Source organism: Mustela lutreola, chromosome 12 (genome assembly GCF_030435805.1).
Source record: "Mustela lutreola isolate mMusLut2 chromosome 12, mMusLut2.pri, whole genome shotgun sequence".
Lineage (NCBI taxonomy): Eukaryota > Metazoa > Chordata > Mammalia > Carnivora > Mustelidae > Mustela > Mustela lutreola.
The window spans coordinates 66,486,650-66,500,094 of record NC_081301.1 but is presented as its reverse complement, the minus strand read 5'-3'; the positions used below and the strand labels follow the sequence as shown (position 1 = coordinate 66,500,094).

Here is a 13,445-nt window from a genome sequence, read left to right as displayed (position 1 = left end):
GCTTAACCCACTGAGCCACCCAGGCGCCCCTAACATTGGATTTTTGATAGGAATTGAATTTACAGATGGTTTTCGGTAGTATGGACATTTTAACAATGTTAATTCTTACCATTCATAAATATGAGCTATCTTTCCATTTATGTCTCCTTCAAATTCTTTATCAATGTCATAGTTTATGGGGTACAGATCTTTCATCTTCTTAGTTAAATCTTTTCCTAAGTATTTTGTTATTTTTGATGCTATTGTGAATTAGATTGTTCTCTTTATTTTTTCAGATAGTTCATCATTAGAGTGTTAAAATGCTCCTGTCTTGTGCTTACTTTGGCAGCACATATACTAAAATTGGAATGATGCAGAGAAGATTAGCGTGATCACTGAGCAAGGATGACATGAAAAACTATTTTAAAAAAACGAAACAAAACAAAATTCCTGTCTTTTATATATTGATCTTGTATTTGGCAGCTTTATTAAATTTGTTTATTCAAAATTTTTTGTGAAGTTTTTAGGAATTTTTTACATGTAAGTTCATGTTATCCAAAAAAAGAAAATTTTACTTCTTCCTTTTTTTTTTTTTGGAGTCTTTTATTTCTTTGTGTTCCTTGTTTCTCTGGCTAGGACATCCAGTACTATGTCAAATGAGAGTAGTGAAAGTGGACACACTTGTCTTTTTTCTGATCTTTAAGGGGAAAACTTTCAAACTTTTTTGATTGAATATGAGATTAGCTCTGGGCTTGCAATATGTGTTTTTTCTTTAATGGATTTTTTAAATTATTTTTTAAAATTTTTTTATAAACATATAATGTGTTTTTATCCCTAGGGGTACAGGTCTGTGAATCACCAGGTTTACACATTTCACCGCACTCACCATCACTCACCATAGCACCTGCTCTCCCCAATGTCCATACCCCCACCATCCTCTCCCAACACACCTCCCCCCAGCAACCCTCATTCTGTTTTGTGAGATTCAGTCTTTTATGGTTTGTCTCCCTCCCAATCCCATCTTCTTTTATTTTTCTTTTCGTACGCCCGAAACCGCCTATGTTGCATCTCCACTTCATCATATCAGGGAGATCATATGATAGTTGTCTTTCTCAGATTGATTTATTTCGCCAAGCATAATACCCTCTAGTTCCATCCATGTCATCACAAATAGCAGGATTTCATTTTTTTGATGGCTGCACAGTATCCCATTTTACATATATACCACATCTTATTTATTGATTGATCCGTTGAAGGACATTTAGGTTCTTTCCATAGTTTAACTATTGTGGATATTGCTGCTATAAACATTTGGGTGCATGTGCCCCTTCAGAATGCCACGTTTGTATCTTTAGGGTATATACCCAGTACTACAATCACTGGGTCATAGGGTACTTCTATTTTCAGCTTTTTGAGGCACCTCCATGCTGTTTTCCAGAGTGGTTGCACCAGCTTGCATTCCCACGTACAGTGTAGGAGGGTTGCCCTTTCTCCACATCCTCGCCAGCATCTGTCATTGACTGACTTGTTAGTTTTAGCCATTCTGAAAGGTGTGAGGTGGTATCTCATTCCGGTTTTGATTTGTATTTCCCTGATGCCGAGTGATGTGGAGCATTTTTTCATGTGTCTGTTGGCCATTTGGATGTATTCTTTGCAGAAATGTCTGTTCATGTCCTCAGCCCATTTCTTGATTGGATTATTTGTTCTTAGGGTGTTGAGTTTGATAAGCTCTTTATAGATTTTGGATAGATACTGGCCCTTTATCTGGTATGTCATTTGCAAAGATCTTCTCCCAGATAACTTCTGACAGTCATCTTTTGGCTTTGTTAACTGTTTCCTTTGCTGTGCAAAAGCTTTTTGATCTGATGAAATCCCAGTAGTTCATTCTTGCCCTTGCTTCCCTTGCCTTTGGCGATGTTCCTAGGAAGAAGTTGCTGCTGCTGAGGTCAAAGAGGTTGCTACCTGTTCTCTCCTCAAGGATTTTGATGGATTCCTTTCTCACATTATGCTTCTTCATCCATTTCCAGTCTATTTTCATGTGTGGTGTAAGGAAATGGTCCAATTTCATTTTTCTGCATGTGGCTGTTCAATTTCCCCAACACCATTTGTTGAAGAGGCTGTCTTTTTTCCATAGGACATTCCTTCCTGCTTTGTTGAAGATTAGTTGACCATAGAGTTGAGGGTGTATTTCTGGGCTCTCTATTCTGTTCCATTGATCTATGTCTGTTTTGGGGACAGTTCCCTACTATCTTGATGATGACAACTTTGTAATAGAGCTTGAGGTCTGGAATTGTGATGCCAACAACTTTGGCTTTCTTTTTCAATATTCCTCTGGCTCTTCGAGGTATTTTCTGGTTCCATATGTATTTTAGGATGATTTGTCCCATTTCTTTGAAAACAATGGATGGGACTTTGATAGGGATTGCATTAAATGTGTAGATTGCTTTAGGTAGCATAGACATTTTCACAATATTTGTTCTTCCAATACAGGAGCATGGAACATTTTTCCATTTCTTTGTGTCTTCTTCAATTTCTTTCATGAGTACTTTAGAGTTTTCTGAGTATAGATTCTTTGTTAGGTTTATTCCTAGGTATCTTAGGGTTTTGCGTGCAGTTGTAAATGGGATTCACTCCTTAATTTCTATTTCTTCAGTCTTGTTGGTATAAAAAAATGCAACCAATTTCTGTTCATTGATTTATATCCTGACACTTTACAGAATTTCTATACAAGTTATAGCAGATTTGGAGTGGAGTCCTTTAAGTTTTCCACATACAGTATCATATCATCTGCAAACAGGGATAGTTTGACTTCTCTTCTGCCAATTTGGCAAAATTTGGATGGCTTTAATTTCTTTTTGTTGTCTGATTGCTGAGGCTAGGACTTCGAGTACAATGTTGAATAGCAGTGGTGATAACGGACATCCCTGCCGTGTTCCTGACCTCAGCGGAAAAGTATTCAGTTTTTCTCCATTGAGAATGATATTTGCAGTGGGTTTTTCATAGATGGCTTTGATAATATTGATAATATGTGCCCTCTATCGCTACACTTTGAAGAGTTTTTTTTTAAGATTTAATTTATTTATTTGACAGAGAGAGAGATCACAAATAGGCAGAGAGACAGACAGAGAGAGAGATGAGGAGAAGCAGGCTCCCTGCTGAGCAGAAAGCCCAATGCAGGACTCGATCCCAGGCCCCTGGGATCATGACCTGAGCCGAAGGTAGAGGCTCAACCCACTGAGCCACCCAGGTGGCCCCACTTTGAAGAGTTTTAATCAGGAAGGGATACTGCACTTTGCCAAATGCTTTTTCAGCATCTATGGAGAGTATCATATGGTTCTTGTTCTTTCTTTTATTGATGTGTTGTATCACATTGATTGATTTGCAGATGTTGAACCAACCTTGTAGCCCTGGAAAAAATCCCAGTTGGTCGTGGTGAATAATCCTTTTAATGTACTGTTGAATCTTATTGGCTAGTATTTTGGTGAGAATTTTCGCATCTGTGTTCATCAAGGATATTGGTCTGTAGTTCTCTTTTTTGATGGGATCCTTGTCTGGTTTTGGGATCAAGGTGATGCTGGCCTCAGAAAAAAAAGAGTTTGGGAGTTTTCCTTCCATTTCTATTTTTTTGGAACAGTATCATGAGAATAGGAATTAATTCTTCTTTAAATGTTTGGTAGAATTCCCCTGGGAAGCCATCTGGCCCGGGGCTTTTGTTTGTTTGGAGATTGTTGATGACTGTTTCAATCTCCGTACTGGTTATGGGTCTGCTCAGGTTTTCTATTTCTTCCTGGTTCAGTTGTGGTAGTTTATATGTCTCTAGGAATGTATCCATTTCTTACAGATTGTTGAATTTATTGGCGTAGAGTTGCTCATAGTATGTTCTTATAATTGTATTTCTTTGGTGTTGGTTGTGATCTCTCCTCTTTCATTCATGATTTTATTTATGTGGGTTCTTTCTCTTTTCTTTTTGATAAGTCTGGAAAGGGGTTTATCAATCTTATTAATTCTTTCAAAGAACCAGTTTCCTAATTTCGTTGATTTGTTCTATTGTTTTTGTTGTTGTTGTTGTTGTTGTTTTGTGGTTTTTGTTTGTTTGCTTCTATTTCATTGATTTCTGCTCTGATCTTTATTATTCCTCTTCGCCTGCTGGGTTTAGGCTTTCCTTGTTGTTCTTTCTCCAACTCCTTTAGGTGTAGGGTTATGTTGTGTATTTGAGATCTGAGAGAGAAGCGTGGTGGCACACGTCTGTCACTGCACTCCCCAGGAGCAAGTCTGGGGAAGGCGCAGCTCGCCGCCCCCAGAGAAGAGAAGGAGCCGTTGGCCTTGTGGTCGGGAAAAGGACGGGAAGCAGGGTAGCCTGCCATGGCAGGAAGAGCAGGCCGGTGGCAAGACAAGTGTCACCCGCTCCCTGTGCAGAGAGATGGAAGCCTGGCTGCTAAGGAGACATGAGGGGACGACTAGGGCAGGGAAGCGTGCTCCACTCTGAGGAAGGAGTGTGGGCAGAAGGCAGGCCTGTCCTGTGCCTCTGGTCCCAAGGGGACAGCATCTCCTTGACCTCCTGTCCATAGGGCATACTTGGGCTAGCTACCAGGCGCCATACACAGAACTCGCAGAAACAGCTCCCTCGAGAAACGGGCAGTCAGATGCCATCTTCCTCCAACATGTGACAGAGTTGACGGTGGCAGGGAGTTTGCGGGGTAGGAGTGGGGACAATTCCTCAAAGCTCCCCATTTCAGTGAACGGGCGGGGTTCAGGGATCCTGTCGCCTCTCCTCTCCTGTGGGGAATACACTGGCCTTGTCCGCGAATCCGCCCGAGGTCCAGTGCCAAAGGCCAAGCGTTGCCTACACCGGGAGATGGTAGTGTGCATAGAGTGCCATCTTAGGCCACGCACGCTGCTGCAGGGTTTTGACTGTGTCTGCTTAGTTCGTCCTGGCAGGGTGAACCCAGGGCGCCAACATGGAGCCCAGGAAAGCAAGGTCCAAGAGACACCAGCACTCCCGTGACTCTTCTTACCTGATGCGACAGAGCGTACACCCAAAGCCTTTCTGAGGAGGAAGCAGCAGCGAAGTTGGGATCGTGCCAAGATGAAAACCTCTGCAAAAGCATAGCAGTCGCTGGGAAATCAGAGTCGGTTCTGAGGGCTGCTGTTGCTGCTTGCCTGACCCTAGTATTCGCAGCATGATGGGAGAAACCCTCATAGAGCGAAAGCCTCTTTGCCCTGGCATCTCTTCTGGGAAAGCACAGCATTCTTTGGGAAATGAGTCCGGTCTGAGGGATGCTCCTGTGCGCCTGAGCTGGTATCCTCAGCATGGTGTAATAAACCCGCATGGAGCGAAATCCTCTATGCCTGGGAATCCCCTCTGCCTGAGAGAGAAGCGCGTTTGCGCCTGTGGAAACAGCCTTAAGCAAAGGGACCTGTTTTTCAGTGCGGTCACCAGGAGCATGTCTGTGGAAGGTGAAGCACGCTGCACGGGGAGAAGAGCTGGAGCCGTTGGCGTTCGGGTCTGGACACGGTTGCGAAGCAGGAGAGCCGGCCCTGGCAGGCACAGCGGCCGGTGGAAATACAAGTGTCACCCACTCCCAGTGAGAGAGACAGAAGCCTGACGGCTAAGGAGACAGAAGGGGATGAGTAGGGCAGGGCACGTGCTCCACTCTTTGAAGGAGTCTGGGCAGAGAGCATGCCTGTCCTGAACCTCTGGGCCCAAGGAGAGAGCAGCTCCTTGGCCACCAGTCCCTGGGGCAGACATGCGTTAGCCACCAGGCGCCTACGCTGAACTCGCAGAAACAGCTCCCTGAAATAACGGGGAGTCAGATGCCGTCTTCCACCAGGATGTGGAAGATTGGAGGAGGCTCCGGGTTTAAGGGGAAGGAGTGGGCACAGTCCCCCAAAGCTCCCTAATCTGTGCACGCCCGAGTGCAGAGATCCTGTAGCCTCCCCTCTCCTGTGGTGAAGGCTCTGGCCTAGACCCCGAGGCTGCCTGATATCTGGAGCAAAAGGAAAAGCCTAACCTACCCCAGGAGATGGTCATAGGCATAGAGTGCCATGCTAGGCCAAGCACGCTGCTGCAGGGTTGTGACTGTGTCTGCTTAGTTCGGCATAACAAGATGAATCCCTGGCATATACTCGGAGCTTGGGAAAGCAAGTCCCAAGAGGCACCAGCTCTCCCGCGGCTCTTCTTCCATGCCACGCAGAGAGAACACCCAAAGCCTTTCTGAGGAAGCAGCAGCGAAGTGCTTTTCACTCCAAGCCAAAGCCTCAGGGAGAGCACAGCATTCGCTGAGAAATGTTCTGCGGGCTGCTGCTGCTTGCCTGAGCTCAGTCTCGCGTTGGGAGAAACCCGCATACAGCGAAAGCCTCTTTCCTGGGTATCTCCCCTGGGAAAGCACAGCGTTCCTTGGGAAATCAGAGTTGGGTTTGGGGATGCCGCTGCTGCTTGCCTGATCTAGTGTCCGCAGCTCGGTGGAAGATACCCGCATGGAGCGAAATACTCTTTGCCCTAGCATCCCCTCTGCCTGAGAGAGAAGCCAAGTGTTGGGAAGGCGCAGCACGCCGCCCCCGGAGAAGAGAAGGAGCCGTTGGCCTTGGGGTCGGGAAACGCTCGGGAAGCAGGATAGCCTGCCGTGGCACGAACAGCAGGCCGGTGGCAAAACAAGTGTCACCCGCTCCCTGTGCAGAGAGATGGAAGCCTGGCTCCTAAGGAGACATGAGGGGACGAACTAGGGCAGAGGCGCTTGCTCCACTCTTAGGAAGGAATCTGGGCAGAAAGCATGCCTGTACTGTGCGTCTGGTCCCAAGGAGACAGCATCTCCTTGGACACCTGTCCTTGGGGCAGACATGCGCTAGCCACAAGACGCCTACGCTGAACTCGAAGAAACAGCTCCCTGAAATGACGGGGAGTCAGATGCCGTCTTCCTCCAGGAAGTGGAAGCTTGGAGGAGGCACGGGGTTTAAGGGGAAGGAGTGGGCACAGTGCCCCAAATCTCCCTAATCTGTGCATGGGCCGTGTGCAGGGATCCTGTCGCCTCCTCGCTCTTGTGGTGAAGGCATTGGCCTAGACCCCGAGTCTGCCTGAGAGCCGGAGCAAAAGGCAAAGTCTAACCTACCCAGGGAGATGGTCATAGGCATAGAGTGCCATGCTCGGCCAAGCACGCAGCTGCAAGGTTGTGACTGTGTCTGCTTAGTTCGGCATAGCAAGGTGAATCCCGGGCGTAACCTCGGAGCCCGGGAAAGCAAGTCCCAAGAGGCACCAGCTTCTCCGAGGCTCTTCTTCACTGCCGCGCAGAGTGAACACCCAAAGCCTTTCTGAGGAAGCAGCAGCGAAGTGCGGTTCGTGCCAAGCTGAAAACCTCTGCGTAAGCATAGTATTCCCTGGGAAATCAGAGTCGGATCTGAGGGCTGCTGTTGCTGCTTGCTTTAGACTCGTATTCGCAGCACGATGGGAGAAACCCGCATAGAGCGAAAGCCTCTTTGCCCTGGCATCCCCTCTGGGAAAGCACACCATTATTTCGGAAATCAGAGTCCGGTCTGAGTTATGCTCCTGTTTGTGTGAGCTGGTCTCCTCAGCACGGTGTAATAAACCCGCAGGGAGCGAAATCCTCTATGCCTGGGCATCCCCTCTGCCTGAGAGAGAAGCGCCGTTGCGCCTCTGGAAAGAGCATTAAAGAAAAGGGACACGTTTTTCAGGGCGGTCCCAAGGAGTAGTCTGTGGTAGGTGCAGCACGCTGCTCGGGGAGAAGAGCAAGTGCTGTTGGCCATGGTCTCGAAAAGGTTGCGAAGCAGGAGACCGGCCCTGGAAGGCACAGCGCCCGGAGGAAATACAAATGTCACCCACTCCCAGTGCAGAGAGACAGAAGCCTAGCTGCTAAGGAGATAGGAGAGGATGAGTAGGGCAGGGCACGTGCTCCACTCTTGGGAAGGTGTCTGGGCGGAGAGCATGCCTGTCCTTAACTCTGGGCCCAAGGAGACAGCAGTTCCTTGGCCACCCGTCCCTGGGGCAGACATGCGCTAGCCACCAGGCGCCTACTCTGAACTCGCAGAAACAGCTCCCTGAAATAACGGGGAGTCAGATGCCATCTTCCTCCAGGATGTGGAAGCTCGGAGGAGGCACGAGGTTTAAGGGGAAGGAGTGGGCACAGTCCCACAAACTCTCTAATCTGTGCACGGGCCGTGTGTAGGGATCCTGTCGCCTCCTCTCTCCTGTGGTGAAGGCACTGGCCTAGACCCCTAGGTTGCCTGAGAGCCGGAGCAAAAGCCAAAGCCTAACCTACCCCAGGAAATGGTCATAGGCATAGAGTGCCATGCTAGGCCAAGCACGCTGCTGCAGGGTTGTGACTGTGTCTGCTTAGTTCAGCATAGCAAGGTGAATCCCGGGCGTAAACTCGGAGACCGGGAGAGCAAGTCCCAAGAGGCAACAGCTCTCCCGCGGCTCTTCTTCCCTCCCGCGCAGAGTGATCACCCAAAGCCTTTCTGAGGAAGCAGCAGCGAAGTGCGGTTCGTGCCATGTGAAAACCTCTGCGAAAGCATAGCAGTCGCTGGGAAATTAGAGTCGGATCTGAGAGCTGCTGTTGCTGCTTGCTTTAGCCTAGTATTTGCAGAACGATGGGATAAACCCGCATGGAGCGAAAGCCTCTTTGCCCTGGCATCCCCTCTGGGAAAGCACAGCATTCTTTGGGAAATCAGAGTCCGGTCTGAGGGATGCTCCTGTTTGCTTGAGCTGGTCTCCTCAGCACGGTGTAATAAACCCATATGGAGCGGAATCCTCTATGCCTGGGCATCCCCGCTGCATGGGAGAGAAGCGCGATTGCACCTGTGGAAAGAGCCTTAAGGAAAGGGAAATTTTTTCACTCTGCTCCCCAGGAGCATATGTGTGGAAAGTTCAGCAAGCTGCCGGAGAGAAGAGCAGGAGCCGTTGGACTTCTGGTCTGGAAAAGATTGCGAAGCAGGAGAGCCGGCAATACAAGTATCCCCGGCTCCCAGTGCAGAGAGACAGAAGCCTGGCTGCTAAGGAGACAGGAAGGGATGCGTAGGGCAGGGCGCGTGCTCCACTCTTAGGAAGGAATCTGGGCAGAAAGCATGCCTGTCCTGAGCCTCTGGGCCCAAGGAGACAGCAGCTCCTTGGCCAGCTGTCCTTGGGGCAGACATGCGCTAGCCACCAGGCGCCTACTCTGAACTCGCCGAATCAGCTCTCAGAAATAATGCGGAGTCAGATGCCGTCTTCCTCCATGATGGGGAAGCTCGGAGGAAGCATGGTGTTTAAGGGGAAGGAGTGGGCACAGTCCCCCAAAGCTCCCTAATCTGCGCACGGGCCTAGTGCAGGGATCCTGTCGCCTCCTCTCTCCTGTGGTGAAGGCACTGGCCTAGACCCGGAGTCTGCCTGAGAGCCGGAGCAAATGGCAAAGCCTAACCTACCACAGAAGATGGTCATAGGCATAGAGTGCCATGCTAGGCCAAGCACGCTGCTGCAGGGTTGTGACTGTGTCTGCTTAGTTCCGCATAGCAAGGTGAATCCCGGGCGTAACCTCGGAGCCCGGGAAAGCAAGTCCCAAGAGGCACCAGCTCTCCCGCGGCTCTTCTTCGCTGCCGCGCAGAGTGAACACCCAAAGCCTTTCTGAGGAAGCAGCAGCGAAGTGCGGTTCCTGCCATGCTGAAAACCTCTGCAAAAGCATAGTAGTCGCTGGGAAATTAGAGTCAGATCTCAGGGCTGCTGTTGCTGCTTGCTTTAGCCTGGTAATTGCAGCACGATGGGAGAACCCGCATAGAGCGAAAGCCTCTTTGCCCTGGCATCCCCTCTGGTATAGCACAGCATTCTTTGGGAAATCAGAGTCCGGTCTGAGGGATGCTCCTGTTTGCCTGAACTGGTCTCCTCAGCACGGTGTAATAAACCCGCATGGAGCGAAATCCTTGGCCACCTGTCCCTGGGCCAGACATGCGCTAGCCACCAGGTGCCTACGCTGAACTCGCAAAAACAGCTCCCTGAAATAACGGGGAGGCAGGTGCCGTCTTCCTCCAGGATGTGGAAGCCTGGAGGAGGCACGGGGTTTAAGGCGAAGGAGTGGGCACAGTCCCCCAAAGCTCCGTATTCAGTGCACGGGCTGTGTGCAGGGATCCTGTCACCTCTTCTTTCCTGTGTGGAAAGCACTGGCCTAGTCCGAGAATCCGCCTGAGCGCGAGTGTAAAAGGCCAAGCGATGCCTACACTGGGAGATGATAGTGTGCATAGAGTGCCATCCTAGTCTACGCACGCTACTGCAGGGTTGTGGCTGTGTCTGTTTAGTACGGCCTGTCAGGGTGAACCCAGGATGCGAACATTGAGCCCAGGAAAGCAAGGCCCAAGAGGCACTAGCTCTCCCGCAGCTCTTCTTCCCTGTCGCGACTGAAGCCTTGCTGAGGATGCAGCAGCAAAGTGCTGCTCGTTCCAAGACAAAGCCTCTGCGAAAGCACAGCATTCGCTGAGAAATGTTCTGCGGGCTTCTGCTTCTTGCTGAGCCCAGTCTCGTGGTGGGAGAAACCCGCAAACAGCGAAAGCCTCTTTGCCTGGGCATCTCCGCTGGGAAAGCACTGGCCTAGTCCGAGAATCCGCCTGAGCAACAGAGTAAAGGGCCAAACCTTACGTACCCGAGGACATGGTCATAGGCATAGAGTGCCATGCTAGGCCAAGCACGCTGCTGCAGGGTTGTGACTGTGTCTGCTTAGTTCGGCATAGCAAGGTGAACCCCCGGCGTGAACTTAGAGCCCGGGAAAGGACGTCCCAAGAGGCAACAGCTCTCCCAGGGCTGTTGTTCCCTGCCGCATCAGAGCGAACACACTGCAGTAGCGTACATAGCCTAGGATGGCACTCTATGCACAGTACCATAGCCCGGTGTAGGCAACGCTTGGCCTTTGGCACTGGACCTCAGGCGGATTCGCGGACAAGGCCAGTGCCTTCCCCACAGGAGAGGAGAGGAGACAGGATCCCTGAACCCCGCCCGTTCACTGAAATGGGGAGCTTTGGGGCATTGTCCCCACTCCTACCGCGCAAACTTCCTGCCACTGTAAACGCTGTCACATGTTGGAGGAAGATGGCATCTGACTGCCCTTTTCTCGAGGGAGCTGTTTCTGTGAGTTCCGGGTATGGCGCCTGGTAGCTAGCCCAAGTATGCCCTATGGAGAGGTGGTGAAGGAGATGCTGTCCCCTTGGGACCAGAGGCACAGGACAGGCCTGCCCTCTGCCCACACTCCTTCCTCAGAGTGGAGCACGCGTCCCTGCCCTAGTCGTCCCCTCATGTCTCCTTAGGAGCCAGGCTTCCATCTCTCCGCACAGGGAGCGGGTGACACTTGTCTTGCCACCGCCCTGCTGTTCCGGCCACGGCAGGCTAAATTGCTTCCCGAGCGTTTCCCGACCCAAAGGCCAAGGGCTCCTTCTCTTCTCCGGGGGCGGCGTGCTGCACCTTCCCCACACTTGGCTTCTCTCTCAGGCAGAGGGGATGCTAGGGCAAAGAGTATTTCGCTCCATGCGGGTATCTTCCACCGAGCTGCGGACACTAGTTCAGGCAAGCAGCAGCAGCATCCCAAAAACCAACTCTGATTTCCAAAGGAACGCTGTGCTTTCCCAGGAGAGATGCCCAGGCAAAGAGGCTTTCGCTGTATGCGAGTTTCTCCCACCGTGAGACTGGGCTCAGGCAAGCAGCAGCAGCCCGCAGAACATTTCTCAGCGAATGCTGTGCTCTCACAGAGGCTTTGGCTTGGGCGAACACACTTCGCTGCTGTTTCCTCAGAAAGGCTTTGGGTATTCACTCTGCGCGGGAGGGAAGAAGAGCCGCGGGAGAGCTGGTACCTCTTGGGACTTGCTTTCCCGGTCCCCGAGTTTAAGCCCGGGATTCACCTTGCTATGCTGGACTAAGCAGACACAGTCACAACCCTGCAGCAGCGTGCTTGGCCTAGCATGGCACTCTAGGCCTATGACCATCTCCTGGGGTAGGTTAGGCTTTGCCTTTTGCTCCGGGTCTCAGGCAGCCTCGGAGTCTAGGCCAGTGCCTTCACCACAGGAGAGAGGAGGCGACAGGATCCCTGCACATGGACCGTGCACAGATTAGGGAACTTTGGGGGACTGTGCCCACTCCTTCCCCTTAAACCCTGTGCCTCCTCCGAGCTTCCACATCCTGGTGGAAGACGGCACGTGACTCCCCGTCATTTTCGGGAGCAGTTTCTGCGAGTTCAGAGTAGGCGCCTGGTGGCTAGCGCATATCTGCCCCAGGGACGGGTGGCCAAGGAGCTGCTGTCTCCTTGGGCCCAGAGGTTCAGGAGAGGCATGCTTTCTGCCCAGACTCCTTCCTAAGAGTGGAGCATGCGCCCTGCCCTACTCATCCCCTCCTGTCTCCTTAGCAGCCAGGCTTCTGTCTCTCTGCACTGGGAGCGGGTGACACTTGTATTTCCACCGGCCACTGTGCATGCCAGGGCCAGCTCTCCTGCTTCGCAACCGTGTCCAGACCCGAACGCCAACGGCTCCACCTCTTCTCCCCGTGCAGCGTGCTGCACCTTCCACAGACATGCTCCTGGTGACCGCACTGAAAAACAGGTCTCTTTGCTTAAGGCTCTTTCCACAGGCGCAAACGCCCTTCTCTCTCAGGCAGAGGGGATGCTCAAGCATAGAGGATTTCGCTCCATGCGGGTTTATTACACCATGCTGAGGAGACCAGCTCAGGCGCACAGGAGCATCCCTCAGACCGGACTCATTTCCCAAAGAATGCTGTGCTTTCCCAGAAGAGATGCCAGGGCAAAGAGGCTTTCGCTCTATGAGGGTTTCTCCCATCATGCTGCGAATACTAGGGTCAGGCAAGCAGCAACAGCAGGCCTCAGAACCGACTCTGATTTCCCAGCGACTGCTATGCTTTTGCAGAGGTTTTCATCTTGGCACGATCCCAACTTCGCTGCTGCTTCCTCCTCAGAAAGGCTTTGGGTGTTCGCTCTGTCGCATCAGGTAAGAAGAGTCACGGGAGTGCTGGTGTCTCTTGGACCTTGCTTTCCTGGGCTCCATGTTGGCGCCCTGGGTTCACCCTGCCAGGCCGAACTAAGCAGAAACAGTCAAAACCCTGCAGCAGCGTGCGTGGCCTAAGATGGCACTCTATGCACACTACCATCTCCCGGTGTAGGAAACGCTTGGCCTTTGGCACTGGACCTTAGGCGGATTCGCAGACAAGGCCAGTGTATTCCCCACAGGAGAGGAGAGGCGACAGGATCCCTGAACACCGCCTGTTCACTGAAATGGGGAGCTTTGGGGGATTGTCCCCACTCCTACCCCGCAAACTCCCTGCCACCGCAAACGCTGTCACATGTTGGAGGAAGATGGCATCTACCCGTTTCTCGAGAGTGCTGTTTCTGCGAGTTCTGTGTATGGCGCCTGGTAGCTAGCCCAAGTATGCCCTATGGACAGGAGGTCAAGGAGATGCTGTCCCCTTGGGACCAGAGGCACAGGACAGGCCTGCCTTC

General features: G+C 51.2%; 1 non-coding gene across 1 annotated transcript; it reads left to right on the top strand.

Annotated features, from left to right (window-relative positions):
• The first annotated feature begins 312 nt into the window (after positions 1-312).
• On the top strand, positions 313-421 carry LOC131813342 (U6 spliceosomal RNA). Its single transcript, XR_009346759.1, has one exon. It is a non-coding gene; the product is annotated as a U6 spliceosomal RNA (small nuclear RNA).
• Positions 422-13,445: the final 13,024 nt, after the last annotated feature.